Below are 13,719 nucleotides of genomic sequence, written 5' to 3' on the forward strand. Positions count from 1 at the left end.
AAAATCAAATCCTGGATATTCCTCTACTCTTGTTTTGCAAGGAAAGCCAGATTTATACATCCTTCAGAGGACAGAGTGTCAAAAAAAATAAGAGAAAATGAAAACGGAAGTTGTGAGAACTTCATTTTGAGATTGCATAAGAATTCAAATTCCTCTCACATGCTAAAGAATACCTGAACCCTTTTGATTAAACCACTTTAGTTGTTATAATGAGACCATATTTGAAAGCCATCTGTGATTTTTCTGTTCTTACTCTGCAATGACCTTGGCAATGACAAGTTAAAAATAAAACATATGCACATTTTATAATGGAGAATGCGGGCATCGATGCCGCTACCTCTCGCATGCTAAGCGAGCGCTCTACCATTTGAGCTAATTCCCCTGTGTGTTTAATCTGCATAACATGAAAAAAGTAACCTCACTGCCTTCCACACTTTATTTGAAGTCCAATTGCCCATAACAGTGTTCAGTTCACTCCTAACTTATGCCTTACCTCCACTTATGGGATATTTTACAGTTCAGGTTGGCCTGTTTACTACTCGAATATGAGTGATATTGCGGTGTGTTCATCTAGACTCATACCCTAGCTAATCTTGAAGTTAAATTTCCCACCAATAAGAAACCAAGGGAGATACCATTTTTGATAGTTATTGCATGTCTAATGCAAGGATATTCACCAGATTATGAGAGTCAATGCAATAATCCAGCAAAAATTACTCATTTTCGCCCAACGTGGGGCTCGAACCCACAACCCTGAGATTAAGAGTCTCATGCACTACCGACTGAGCTAGCCAGGCTCCCACTTCAAGATGGTATGCAGACTAATTATTTTTTATGAAGGAAATCCATTCCTTGACAATTTTTGGGAGTTATTGCAGGTCTAATGCAAGATTAATCTCCATATTATGAGAGTCAATGCAATATTCAGGCAAAAATTACTCTTTTTTGCCCAACGTGGGGCTCGAACCCACGACCCTGAGATTAAGAGTCTCATGCTCTACCGACTGAGCTAGCCGGGCTCCCTCCTTAAGAAAGTATGCAGACCTATCCCTTTTTGTGAAGAAAATCAAATCCTGGATATTCCTCTACTCTTGTTTTGGAAGGAAAGCCAGATTTATACATCCTTCAGAGGACAGAGTGTCAAAATAAATAAGAGAAAATGAAAACGGAAGTTGTGAGAACTTCATTTTGAGATTGCATAAGAATTCAAATTCCTCTCACATGCTAAAGAATACCTGAACCCTTTTGATTAAACCACTTTAGTTGTTATAATGAGACTATATTTGAAAGCCATCTGTGATTTTTGTGTTCTTACTCTGCAATGACCTTGGCAATGACAAGTTAAAAATAAAATGTATGCAAATTTTATAATGGAGAATGCGGGCATCGATCCTGCTACCTCTCGCATGCTAAGCAAGCGCTCTACCATTTGAGCTAATTCCCCTGTGTGTTTAATCTGCATAACATGAAAAAGTAACCTCACTGCCTTCCACACTTTATTTGAAGTCCAATTGCCCATAACAGTGTTAAGTTCACTCCTAATTTATGCCTTACCTCCACTTATGGGATGTATTACAGTTCAGGTTGGCCTGTTTACTACTCGAATATGAGTGATATTGCGGTGTGTTCATCTAGACTCATACCCTAGCTAATCTTGAAGTTAAATTTCCCACCAATGAGAAAACAAGGGAGATACCATTTTTGATAGTTATTGCATGTCTAATGCAAGAATATTCACCAGATTATGAGAGTCAATGCAATAATCCAGCAAAAATTACTCACTTTCGCCCAACGTGGGGCTCGAACCCATGACCCTGAGATTAAGAGTCTCATGCTCTACCGACTGAGCTAGCCGGGCTCCCACTTCAAGATGGTATGCAGACTAATCATTTTTTATGAAGGAAATCCATTCCTGGACAATTTTTGGGAGTTATTGCAGGTCTAATGCAAGATTAATCTCCATATTATGAGAGTCAATGCAATATTCAGGCAAAAATTACTCGTTTTCGCCCAACGTGGGGCTCGAACCCACGACCCTGAGATTAAGAGTCTCATGCTCTACCGACTGAGCTAGCCGGGCTCCCTCCTTAAGACAGTATGCAGACCAATCCCTTTTTGGGAAGAAAATCAAATCCTGGATATTCCTCTACTCTTGTTTTGCAAGGAAAGCCAGATTTATACATCCTTCAGAGGACAGAGTGTCAAAAAAAATAAGAGAAAATGAAAACGGAAGTTGTGAGAACTTCATTTTGAGATTGCATAAGAATTCAAATTCCTCTCACATGCTAAAGAATACCTGAACCCTTTTGATTAAACCACTTTAGTTGTTATAATGAGACCATATTTGAAAGCCATCTGTGATTTTTCTGTTCTTACTCTGCAATGACCTTGGCAATGACAAGTTAAAAATAAAACGTATGCACATTTTATAATGGAGAATGCGGGCATCGATGCCGCTATCTCTCGCATGCTAAGCGAGCGCTCTACCATTTGAGCTAATTCCCCTGTGTGTTTAATCTGCATAACATGAAAAAAGTAACCTCACTGCCTTCCACACTTTATTTGAAGTCCAATTGCCCATAACAGTGTTCAGTTCACTCCTAACTTATGCCTTACCTCCACTTATGGGATGTTTTACAGTTCAGGTTGGCCTGTTTACTACTCGAATATGAGTGATATTGCGGTGTGTTCATCTAGACTCAGACCCTAGCTAATCTTGAAGTTAAATTTCCCACCAATAAGAAACCAAGGGAGATACCATTTTTGATAGTTATTGCATGTCTAATGCAAGAATATTCACCAGATTATGAGAGTCAATGCAATAATCCAGCAAAAATTACTCATTTTCGCCCAACGTGGGGCTCGAACCCACAACCCTGAGATTAAGAGTCTCATGCTCTACCGACTGAGCTAGCCGGGCTCCCACTTCAAGATGGTATGCAGACTAATTATTTTTTATGAAGGAAATCCATTCCTCGAAAATTTTTGGGAGTTATTGCAGGTCTAATGCAAGATTAATCTCCATATTATGAGAGTCAATGCAATATTCAGGCAAAAATTACGCTTTTTCGCCCAACGTGGGGCTCGAACCCACGACCCTGAGATTAAGAGTCTCATGCTCTACCGACTGAGCTAGCCGGGCTCCCTCCTTAAGACAGTATGCAGACCAATCCCTTTTTGTGAAGAAAATCAAATCCTGGATATTCCTCTACTCTTGTTTTGCAAGGAAAGCCAGATTTATACATCCTTCAGAGGACAGAGTGTCAAAATAAATAAGAGAAAATGAAAACGGAAGTTGTGAGAACTTCATTTTGAGATTGCATAAGAATTCAAATTCCTCTCACATGCTAAAGAATACCTGAACCCTTTTGATTAAACCACTTTAGTTGTTATAATGAGACTATATTTGAAAGCCATCTGTGATTTTTGTGTTCTTACTCTGCAATGACCTTGGCAATGACAAGTTAAAAATAAAATGTATGCAAATTTTATAATGGAGAATGCGGGCATCGATCCTGCTACCTCTCGCATGCTAAGCAAGCGCTCTACCATTTGAGCTAATTCCCCTGTGTGTTTAATCTGCATAACATGAAAAAGTAACCTCACTGCCTTCCACACTTTATTTGAAGTCCAATTGCCCATAACAGTGTTAAGTTCACTCCTAATTTATGCCTTACCTCCACTTATGGGATGTATTACAGTTCAGGTTGGCCTGTTTACTACTCGAATATGAGTGATATTGCGGTGTGTTCATCTAGACTCATACCCTAGCTAATCTTGAAGTTAAATTTCCCACCAATGAGAAACCAAGGGAGATACCATTTTTGATAGTTATTGCATGTCTAATGCAAGAATATTCACCAGATTATGAGAGTCAATGCAATAATCCAGCAAAAATTACTCACTTTCGCCCAACATGGGGCTCGAACCCACGACCCTGAGATTAAGAGTCTCATGCTCTACCGACTGAGCTAGCCGGGCTCCCACTTCAAGATGGTATGCAGACTAATCATTTTTTATGAAGGAAATCCATTCCTGGACAATTTTTGGGAGTTATTGCAGGTCTAATGCAAGATTAATCTCCATATTATGAGAGTCAATGCAATATTCAGGCAAAAATTACTCGTTTTCGCCCAACGTGGGGCTCGAACCCACGACCCTGAGATTAAGAGTCTCATGCTCTACCGACTGAGCTAGCCGGGCTCCCACTTCAAGATGGTATGCAGACTAATTATTTTTTATGAAGGAAATCCATTCCTCGACAATTTTTGGGAGTTATTGCAGGTCTAATGCAAGATTAATCTCCATATTATGAGAGTCAATGCAATATTCAGGCAAAAATTACTCTTTTTCGCCCAACGTGGGGCTCGAACCCACGACCCTGAGATTAAGAGTCTCATGCTCTACCGACTGAGCTAGCCGGGCTCCCTCCTTAAGACAGTATGCAGACCAATCCCTTTTTGTGAAGAAAATCAAATCCTGGATATTCCTCTACTCTTGTTTTGCAAGGAAAGCCAGATTTATACATCCTTCAGAGGACAGAGTGTCAAAATAAATAAGAGAAAATGAAAACGGAAGTTGTGAGAACTTCATTTTGAGATTGCATAAGAATTCAAATTCCTCTCACATGCTAAAGAATACCTGAACCCTTTTGATTAAACCACTTTAGTTGTTATAATGAGACTATATTTGAAAGCCATCTGTGATTTTTGTGTTCTTACTCTGCAATGACCTTGGCAATGACAAGTTAAAAATAAAATGTATGCAAATTTTATAATGGAGAATGCGGGCATCGATCCTGCTACCTCTCGCATGCTAAGCAAGCGCTCTACCATTTGAGCTAATTCCCCTGTGTGTTTAATCTGCATAACATGAAAAAGTAACCTCACTGCCTTCCACACTTTATTTGAAGTCCAATTGCCCATAACAGTGTTAAGTTCACTCCTAATTTATGCCTTACCTCCACTTATGGGATGTATTACAGTTCAGGTTGGCCTGTTTACTACTCGAATATGAGTGATATTGCAGTGTGTTCATCTAGACTCATACCCTAGCTAATCTTGAAGTTAAATTTCCCACCAATGAGAAACCAAGGGAGATACCATTTCTGATAGTTATTGCATGTCTAATGCAAGAATATTCACCAGATTATGAGAGTCAATGCAATAATCCAGCAAAAATTTCTCATTTTCGCCCAACGTGGGGCTCGAACCCACGACCCTGAGTTTAAGAGTCTCATGCTCTACCGACTGAGCTAGCCGGGCTCCCACTTCAAGATGGTATGCAGACTAATTATTTTTTATGAAGGAAATCCATTCCTCGACAATTTTGGGGAGTTATTGCAGGTCTAATGCAAGATTAATCTCCATATTATGAGAGTCAATGCAATATTCAGGCAAAAATTACTCTTTTTCGCCCAACGTGGGGCTCGAACCCACGACCCTGAGATTAAGAGTCTCATGCTCTACCGACTGAGCTAGCCGTGCTCCCTCCTTAAGACAGTATGCAGACCAATCCCTTTTTGTGAAGAAAATCAAATCCTGGATATTCCTCTACTCTTGTTTTGCAAGGAAAGCCAGATTTATACATCCTTCAGAGGACAGAGTGTCAAAATAAATAAGAGAAAATGAAAACGGAAGTTGTGAGAACTTCATTTTGAGATTGCATAAGAATTCAAATTCCTCTCACATGCTAAAGAATACCTGAACCCTTTTGATTAAACCACTTTAGTTGTTATAATGAGACTATATTTGAAAGCCATCTGTGATTTTTGTGTTCTTACTCTGCAATGACCTTGGCAATGACAAGTTAAAAATAAAATGTATGCAAATTTTTTAATGGAGAATGCGGGCATCGATCCTGCTACCTCTCGCATGCTAAGCAAGCGCTCTACCATTTGAGCTAATTCCCCTGTGTGTTTAATCTGCATAACATGAAAAAGTAACCTCACTGCCTTCCACACTTTATTTGAAGTCCAATTGCCCATAACAGTGTTAAGTTCACTCCTAATTTATGCCTTACCTCCACTTATGGGATGTATTACAGTTCAGGTTGGCCTGTTTACTACTCGAATATGAGTGATATTGCGGTGTGTTCATCTAGACTCATACCCTAGCTAATCTTGAAGTTAAATTTCCCACCAATGAGAAACCAAGGGAGATACCATTTCTGATAGTTATTGCATGTCTAATGCAAGAATATTCACCAGATTATGAGAGTCAATGCAATAATCCAGCAAAAATTTCTCATTTTCGCCCAACGTGGGGCTCGAACCCACGACCCTGAGTTTAAGAGTCTCATGCTCTACCGACTAAGCTAGCCGGGCTCCCACTTCAAGGTGGTATGCAGACTAATCATTTTTTATGAAGGAAATCCATTCCTGGACAATTTTTGGGAGTTATTGCAGGTCTAATGCAAGATTAATCTCCATATTATGAGAGTCAATGCAATATTCAGGCAAAAATTACTCGTTTTCGCCCAACGTGGGGCTTGAACCCACGACCCTGAGATTAAAAGTCTCATGCTCTACCGACTGAGCTAGCCGGGCTCCCTCCTTAAGACAGTATGCAGACCAATCCTTTTTTTTTGTGAAGAAAATCAAATCCTGGATATTCCTCTACTCTTGTTTTGCAAGGAAAGCCAGATTTACACATCCTTCAGAGGACAGAGTGTCAAAAAAAATAAGAGAAAATGAAAAAGGAAGTTGTGAGAACTTCATTTTGAGATTGCATAAGAATTCAAATTCCTCTCACATGCTAAAGAATACCTGAACCCTTTTGATTAAACCACTTTAGTTGTTATAATGAGACCATATTTGAAAGCCATCTGTGATTTTTCTGTTCTTACTCTGCAATGACCTTGGCAATGACAAGTTAAAAATAAAATGTATGCAAATTTCATAATGGAGAATGCGGGCATCGATCCCGCTACCTCTCGCATGCTAAGCGAGCGCTCTACCATTTGAGCTAATTCCCCTGTGTGTTTAATCTGCATAACATGAAAAAAGTAATTTCACTGCCTTCCACACTTTATTTGAAGTCCAATTGCCCATAACAGTGTTAGGTTCACTCCTAACTTATGCCTTACCTCCACTTATGGGATGTTTTACAGTTCAGGTTGGCCTGTTTACTACTCGAATATGAGTGATATTGCGGTGTGTTCATCTAGACTCATACCCTAGCTAATCTTGAAGTTAAATTTCCCACCAATGAGAAACCAAGGGAGATACCATTTTTGATAGTTATTGCATGTCTAATGCAAGAATATTCACCAGATTATGAGAGTCAATGCAATAATCCAGCAAAAATTACTCACTTTCGCCCAACGTGGGGCTCGAACCCACGACCCTGAGATTAAGAGTCTCATGCTCTACCGACTGAGCTAGCCGGGCTCCCACTTCAAGATGGTATGCAGACTAATCATTTTTTATGAAGGAAATCCATTCCTGGACAATTTTTGGGAGTTATTGCAGGTCTAATGCAAGATTAATCTCCATATTATGAGAGTCAATGCAATATTCAGGCAAAAACTACTCGTTTTCGCCCAACGTGGGGCTCGAACCCACGACCCTGAGATTAAGAGTCTCATGCTCTACCGACTGAGCTAGCCGGGCTCCCTCCTTAAGACAGTATGCAGACCAATCCCTTTTTGGGAAGAAAATCAAATCCTGGATATTCCTCTACTCTTGTTTTGCAAGGAAAGCCAGATTTATACATCCTTCAGAGGACAGAGTGTCAAAAAAAATAAGAGAAAATGAAAACGGAAGTTGTGAGAACTTCATTTTGAGATTGCATAAGAATTCAAATTCCTCTCACATGCTAAAGAATACCTGAACCCTTTTGATTAAACCACTTTAGTTGTTATAATGAGACCATATTTGAAAGCCATCTGTGATTTTTCTGTTCTTACTCTGCAATGACCTTGGCAATGACAAGTTAAAAATAAAACGTATGCACATTTTATAATGGAGAATGCGGGCATCGATGCCGCTACCTCTCGCATGCTAAGCGAGCGCTCTACCATTTGAGCTAATTCCCCTGTGTGTTTAATCTGCATAACATGAAAAAAGTAACCTCACTGCCTTCCACACTTTATTTGAAGTCCAATTGCCCATAACAGTGTTCAGTTCACTCCTAACTTATGCCTTACCTCCACTTATGGGATATTTTACAGTTCAGGTTGGCCTGTTTACTACTCGAATATGAGTGATATTGCGGTGTGTTCATCTAGACTCATACCCTAGCTAATCTTGAAGTTAAATTTCCCACCAATAAGAAACCAAGGGAGATACCATTTTTGATAGTTATTGCATGTCTAATGCAAGGATATTCACCAGATTATGAGAGTCAATGCAATAATCCAGCAAAAATTACTCATTTTCGCCCAACGTGGGGCTCGAACCCACAACCCTGAGATTAAGAGTCTCATGCACTACCGACTGAGCTAGCCAGGCTCCCACTTCAAGATGGTATGCAGACTAATTATTTTTTATGAAGGAAATCCATTCCTCGACAATTTTTGGGAGTTATTGCAGGTCTAATGCAAGATTGATCTCCATATTATGAGAGTCAATGCAATATTCAGGCAAAAATTACTCTTTTTCGCCCAACGTGGGGCTCGAACCCACGACCCTGAGATTAAGAGTCTCATGCTCTACCGACTGAGCTAGCCGGGCTCCCTCCTTAAGACAGTATGCAGACCAATCCCTTTTTGTGAAGAAAATCAAATCCTGGATATTCCTCTACTCTTGTTTTGCAAGGAAAGCCAGATTTATACATCCTTCAGAGGACAGAGTGTCAAAAAAAATAAGACAAAATGAAAACGGAAGTTGTGAGAACTTCATTTTGAGATTGCATAAGAATTCAAATTCCTCTCACATGCTAAAGAATACCTGAACCCTTTTGATTAAACCACTTTAGTTGTTATAATGAGACTATATTTGAAAGCCATCTGTGATTTTTGTGTTCTTACTCTGCAATGACCTTGGCAATGACAAGTTAAAAATAAAATGTATGCAAATTTTATAATGGAGAATGCGGGCATCGATCCTGCTACCTCTCGCATGCTAAGCAAGCGCTCTACCATTTGAGCTAATTCCCCTGTGTGTTTAATCTGCATAACATGAAAAAGTAACCTCACTGCCTTCCACACTTTATTTGAAGTCCAATTGCCCATAACAGTGTTAAGTTCACTCCTAATTTATGCCTTACCTCCACTTATGGGATGTATTACAGTTCAGGTTGGCCTGTTTACTACTCGAATATGAGTGATATTGCGGTGTGTTCATCTAGACTCATACCCTAGCTAATCTTGAAGTTAAATTTCCCACCAATGAGAAACCAAGGGAGATACCATTTTTGATAGTTATTGCATGTCTAATGCAAGAATATTCACCAGATTATGAGAGTCAATGCAATAATCCAGCAAAAATTACTCATTTTCGCCCAACGTGGGGCTCGAACCCACGACCCTGAGATTAAGAGTCTCATGCTCTACCGACTGAGCTAGCCGGGCTCCCACTTCAAGATGGTATGCAGACTAATCATTTTTTATGAAGGAAATCCATTCCTGGACAATTTTTGGGAGTTATTGCAGGTCTAATGCAAGATTAATCTCCATATTATGAGAGTCAATGCAATATTCAGGCAAAAATTACTCTTTTTCGCCCAACGTGGGGCTCGAACCCACGACCCTGAGATTAAGAGTCTCATGCTCTACCGACTGAGCTAGCCGGGCTCCCTCCTTAAGACAGTATGCAGACCAATCCCTTTTTGTGAAGAAAATCAAATCCTGGATATTCCTCTACTCTTGTTTTGCAAGGAAAGCCAGATTTATACATCCTTCAGAGGACAGAGTGTCAAAAAAAATAAGAGAAAATGAAAACGGAAGTTGTGAGAACTTCATTTTGAGATTGCATAAGAATTCAAATTCCTCTCACATGCTAAAGAATACCTGAACCCTTTTGATTAAACCACTTTAGTTGTTATAATGAGACTATATTTGAAAGCCATCTGTGATTTTTGTGTTCTTACTCTGCAATGACCTTGGCAATGACAAGTTAAAAATAAAATGTATGCAAATTTTATAATGGAGAATGCAGGCATCGATCCCGCTACCTCTCGCATGCTAAGCAAGCGCTCTTCCATTTGAGCTAATTCCCCTGTGTGTTTAATCTGCATAACATGAAAAAAGTAACCTTACTGCCTTCCACACTTTATTTGAAGTCCAATTGCCCATAACAGTGTTAGGTTCACTCCTAACTTATGCCTTACCTCCACTTATGGGATGTTTTACAGTTCAGGTTGGCCTGTTTACTTCTCGAATATGAGTGATATTGCGGTGTGTTCATCTAGACTCATACCCTAGCTAATCTTGAAGTTAAATTTCCCACCAATGAGAAACCAAGGGAGATACCATTTTTGATAGTTATTGCATGTCTAATGCAAGAATATTCACCAGATTATGAGAGTCAATGCAATAATCCAGCAAAAATTACTCATTTTCGCCCAACGTGGGGCTCGAACCCACGACCCTGAGATTAAGAGTCTCATGCTCTACCGACTGAGCTAGCCGGGCTCCCACTTCAAGATGGTATGCAGACTAATCATTTTTTATGAAGGAAATCCATTCCTGGACAGTTTTTGGGAGTTATTGCAGGTCTAATGCAAGATTAATCTCCATATTATGAGAGTCAATGCAATATTCAGGCAAAAATTACACATTTTCGCCCAACGTGGGGCTCGAACCCACGACCCTGAGATTAAGAGTCTCATGCTCTACCGACTGAGCTAGCCGGGTTCCCTCCTTAAGACAGTATGCAGACCAATCCCTTTTTGTGAAGAAAATCAAATCCTGGATATTCCTCTACTCTTGTTTTGCAAGGAAAGCCAGATTTATACATCCTTCAGAGGACAGAGTGTCAAAAAAAATAAGAGAAAATGAAAACGGAAGTTGTGAGAACTTCATTTTGAGATTGCATAAGAATTCAAATTCCTCTCACATGCTAAAGAATACCTGAACCCTTTTGATTAAACCACTTTAGTTGTTATAATGAGACTATATTTGAAAGCCATCTGTGATTTTTCTGTTCTTACTCTGCAATGACCTTGGCAATGACAAGTTAAAAATAAAATGTATGCAAATTTTATAATGGAGAATGCGGGCATCGATCCCGCTACCTCTCGCATGCTAAGCGAGCGCTCTACCATTTGAGCTAATTCCCCTGTGTGTTTAACCTGCATAACATGAAAAAGTAACCTCACTGCCTTCCACACTTTATTTGAAGTCCAATTGCCCATAACAGTGTTCAGTTCACTCCTAATTTATGCCTTACCTCCACTTATGGGATGTTTTACAGTTTAGGTTGGCCTGTTTACTACTCGAATATGAGTGATATTGTGGTGTGTTCATCTAGACTCATACCCTACCTAATCTTGAAGTTAAATTTCCCACCAATGAGAAACCAAGGGAGATACCATTTTTGATAGTTATTGCATGTCTAATGCAAGAATAATCACCAGATTATGAGAGTCCAGCAAAAATTACTCATTTTCACCCAACGTGGGGCTCGAACCCACAACCCTGAGATTAAGAGTCTCCTGCTCTACTGACTGAGCTAGCCGGGCTCCCACTTCAAGATGGTATGCAGACTAATCATTTTTTATGAAGGAAATCCATTCCTGGACAATTTTTGGGAGTTATTGCATGTCTAATGCAAGATTAATCTCCATATTATGAGAGTCAATGCAATATTCAGGCAAAAATGACTCGTTTTCGCCCAACGTGGGGCTCGAACCCACGACCCTGAGATTAAGAGTCTCATGCTTTACCGACTGAGCTAGCCGGGTTCCCTCCTTAAGACAGTATGCAGACCAATCCCTTTTTGTGAAGAAAATCAAATCCTGGATATTCCTCTACTCTTGTTTTGCAAGGAAAGCCAGATTTATACATCCTTCAGAGGACAGAGTGTCAAAATAAATAAGAGAAAATGAAAACGGAAGTTGTGAGAACTTCATTTTGAGATTGCATAAGAATTCAAATTCCTCTCACATGCTAAAGAATACCTGAACCCTTTTGATTAAACCACTTTAGTTGTTATAATGAGACTATATTTGAAAGCCATCTGTGATTTTTGTGTTCTTACTCTGCAATGACCTTGGCAATGACAAGTTAAAAATAAAATGTATGCAAATTTTATAATGGAGAATGCGGGCATCGATCCTGCTACCTCTCGCATGCTAAGCAAGCGCTCTACCATTTGAGCTAATTCCCCTGTGTGTTTAATCTGCATAACATGAAAAAGTAACCTCACTGCCTTCCACACTTTATTTGAAGTCCAATTGCCCATAACAGTGTTCAGTTCACTCCTAATTTATGCCTTACCTCCACTTATGGGATGTTTTACAGTTTAGGTTGGCCTGTTTACTACTCGAATATGAGTGATATTGTGGTGTGTTCATCTAGACTCATACCCTACCTAATCTTGAAGTTAAATTTCCCACCAATGAGAAACCAAGGGAGATACCATTTCTGATAGTTATTGCATGTCTAATGCAAGAATATTCACCGGATTATGAGAGTCAATGCAATAATCCAGCAAAAATTACTAATTTTCGCCCAACGTGTGGCCCGAACCCACGACCCTGAGATTAAGAGTCTCATGCTCGACTGAGCTAGCCGGGCTACCACTTCAAGATGGTATGCAGACTAATCATTTTTTATGAAAGAAATCCATTCCTGGACAATTTTTGGGAGTTATTGCAGGTCTAATGCAAGATTAATCTCCATATTATGAGAGTCAATGCAATATTCAGGCAAAAATTACTCGTTTTCGCCCAACGTGGGGCTCGAACCCACGACCCTGAGATTAAGAGTCTCATGCTCTACCGACTGAGCTAGCCGGGCTCCCTCCTTAAGACAGTATGCAGACCAATCCCTTTTTGGGAAGAAAATCAAATCCTGGATATTCCTCTACTCTTGTTTTGCAAGGAAAGCCAGATTTATACATCCTTCAGAGGACAGAGTGTCAAAAAAAATAAGAGAAAATGAAAACGGAAGTTGTGAGAACTTCATTTTGAGATTGCATAAGAATTCAAATTCCTCTCACATGCTAAAGAATACCTGAACCCTTTTGATTAAACCACTTTAGTTGTTATAATGAGACTATATTTGAAAGCCATCTGTGATTTTTGTGTTCTTACTCTGCAATGACCTTGGCAATGACAAGTTAAAAATAAAATGTATGCAAATTTTATAATGGAGAATGCGGGCATCGATCCTGCTACCTCTCGCATGCTAAGCAAGCGCTCTACCATTTGAGCTAATTCCCCTGTGTGTTTAATCTGCATAACATGAAAAAGTAACCTCACAGCCTTCCACACTTTATTTGAAGTCCAATTGCCCATAACAGTGTTCAGTTCACTCCTAATTTATGCCTTACCTCCACTTATGGGATGTTTTACAGTTCAGGTTGGCCTGTTTACTACTCGAATATGAGTGATATTGCGGTGTGTTCATCTAGACTCATACCCTAGCTAATCTTGAGGTTAAATTTCCCACCAATAAGAAACCAAGGGAGATACCATTTTTGATAGTTATTGCATGTCTAATGCAAGAATATTCACCAGATTATGAGAGTCAATGCAATAATCCAGCAAAAATTACTCATTTTCGCCCAACGTGGGGCTCGAACCCACAACCCTGAGATTAAGAGTCTCATGC

The 13,719-nt window shown here is 39.6% G+C and overlaps 15 non-coding genes across 15 annotated transcripts; all 15 read right to left on the reverse strand.

The window, feature by feature from the left end:
• Nucleotides 1-946: 946 nt before the first annotated feature.
• TRNAK-CUU (transfer RNA lysine (anticodon CUU)) lies at nucleotides 947-1,019 on the reverse strand. The gene has a single exon. It is a non-coding gene; the product is annotated as a tRNA-Lys (tRNA).
• Nucleotides 1,020-2,007: 988 nt separating this feature from the next.
• TRNAK-CUU (transfer RNA lysine (anticodon CUU)) lies at nucleotides 2,008-2,080 on the reverse strand. The gene has a single exon. It is a non-coding gene; the product is annotated as a tRNA-Lys (tRNA).
• Nucleotides 2,081-3,069: 989 nt separating this feature from the next.
• On the reverse strand, nucleotides 3,070-3,142 carry TRNAK-CUU (transfer RNA lysine (anticodon CUU)). Its single transcript has one exon. It is a non-coding gene; the product is annotated as a tRNA-Lys (tRNA).
• Nucleotides 3,143-4,130: 988 nt separating this feature from the next.
• TRNAK-CUU (transfer RNA lysine (anticodon CUU)) lies at nucleotides 4,131-4,203 on the reverse strand. The gene has a single exon. It is a non-coding gene; the product is annotated as a tRNA-Lys (tRNA).
• Nucleotides 4,204-4,352: 149 nt separating this feature from the next.
• On the reverse strand, nucleotides 4,353-4,425 carry TRNAK-CUU (transfer RNA lysine (anticodon CUU)). The gene has a single exon. It is a non-coding gene; the product is annotated as a tRNA-Lys (tRNA).
• A 2,049-nt stretch (nucleotides 4,426-6,474) lies between these two features.
• On the reverse strand, nucleotides 6,475-6,547 carry TRNAK-UUU (transfer RNA lysine (anticodon UUU)). Its single transcript has one exon. It is a non-coding gene; the product is annotated as a tRNA-Lys (tRNA).
• A 355-nt stretch (nucleotides 6,548-6,902) lies between these two features.
• Nucleotides 6,903-6,975, reverse strand: TRNAA-AGC (transfer RNA alanine (anticodon AGC)). The gene has a single exon. It is a non-coding gene; the product is annotated as a tRNA-Ala (tRNA).
• A 342-nt stretch (nucleotides 6,976-7,317) lies between these two features.
• Nucleotides 7,318-7,390, reverse strand: TRNAK-CUU (transfer RNA lysine (anticodon CUU)). The gene has a single exon. It is a non-coding gene; the product is annotated as a tRNA-Lys (tRNA).
• Nucleotides 7,391-7,539: 149 nt separating this feature from the next.
• On the reverse strand, nucleotides 7,540-7,612 carry TRNAK-CUU (transfer RNA lysine (anticodon CUU)). The gene has a single exon. It is a non-coding gene; the product is annotated as a tRNA-Lys (tRNA).
• Nucleotides 7,613-8,601: 989 nt separating this feature from the next.
• TRNAK-CUU (transfer RNA lysine (anticodon CUU)) lies at nucleotides 8,602-8,674 on the reverse strand. Its single transcript has one exon. It is a non-coding gene; the product is annotated as a tRNA-Lys (tRNA).
• A 766-nt stretch (nucleotides 8,675-9,440) lies between these two features.
• On the reverse strand, nucleotides 9,441-9,513 carry TRNAK-CUU (transfer RNA lysine (anticodon CUU)). The gene has a single exon. It is a non-coding gene; the product is annotated as a tRNA-Lys (tRNA).
• A 149-nt stretch (nucleotides 9,514-9,662) lies between these two features.
• TRNAK-CUU (transfer RNA lysine (anticodon CUU)) lies at nucleotides 9,663-9,735 on the reverse strand. Its single transcript has one exon. It is a non-coding gene; the product is annotated as a tRNA-Lys (tRNA).
• A 767-nt stretch (nucleotides 9,736-10,502) lies between these two features.
• On the reverse strand, nucleotides 10,503-10,575 carry TRNAK-CUU (transfer RNA lysine (anticodon CUU)). Its single transcript has one exon. It is a non-coding gene; the product is annotated as a tRNA-Lys (tRNA).
• A 574-nt stretch (nucleotides 10,576-11,149) lies between these two features.
• Nucleotides 11,150-11,222, reverse strand: TRNAA-AGC (transfer RNA alanine (anticodon AGC)). Its single transcript has one exon. It is a non-coding gene; the product is annotated as a tRNA-Ala (tRNA).
• Nucleotides 11,223-12,830: 1,608 nt separating this feature from the next.
• TRNAK-CUU (transfer RNA lysine (anticodon CUU)) lies at nucleotides 12,831-12,903 on the reverse strand. Its single transcript has one exon. It is a non-coding gene; the product is annotated as a tRNA-Lys (tRNA).
• Nucleotides 12,904-13,719: the final 816 nt, after the last annotated feature.

This window comes from Lissotriton vulgaris, chromosome 1_1 (assembly GCF_964263255.1).
Source record: "Lissotriton vulgaris chromosome 1_1, aLisVul1.2, whole genome shotgun sequence".
Classification (NCBI taxonomy): domain Eukaryota; kingdom Metazoa; phylum Chordata; class Amphibia; order Caudata; family Salamandridae; genus Lissotriton; species Lissotriton vulgaris.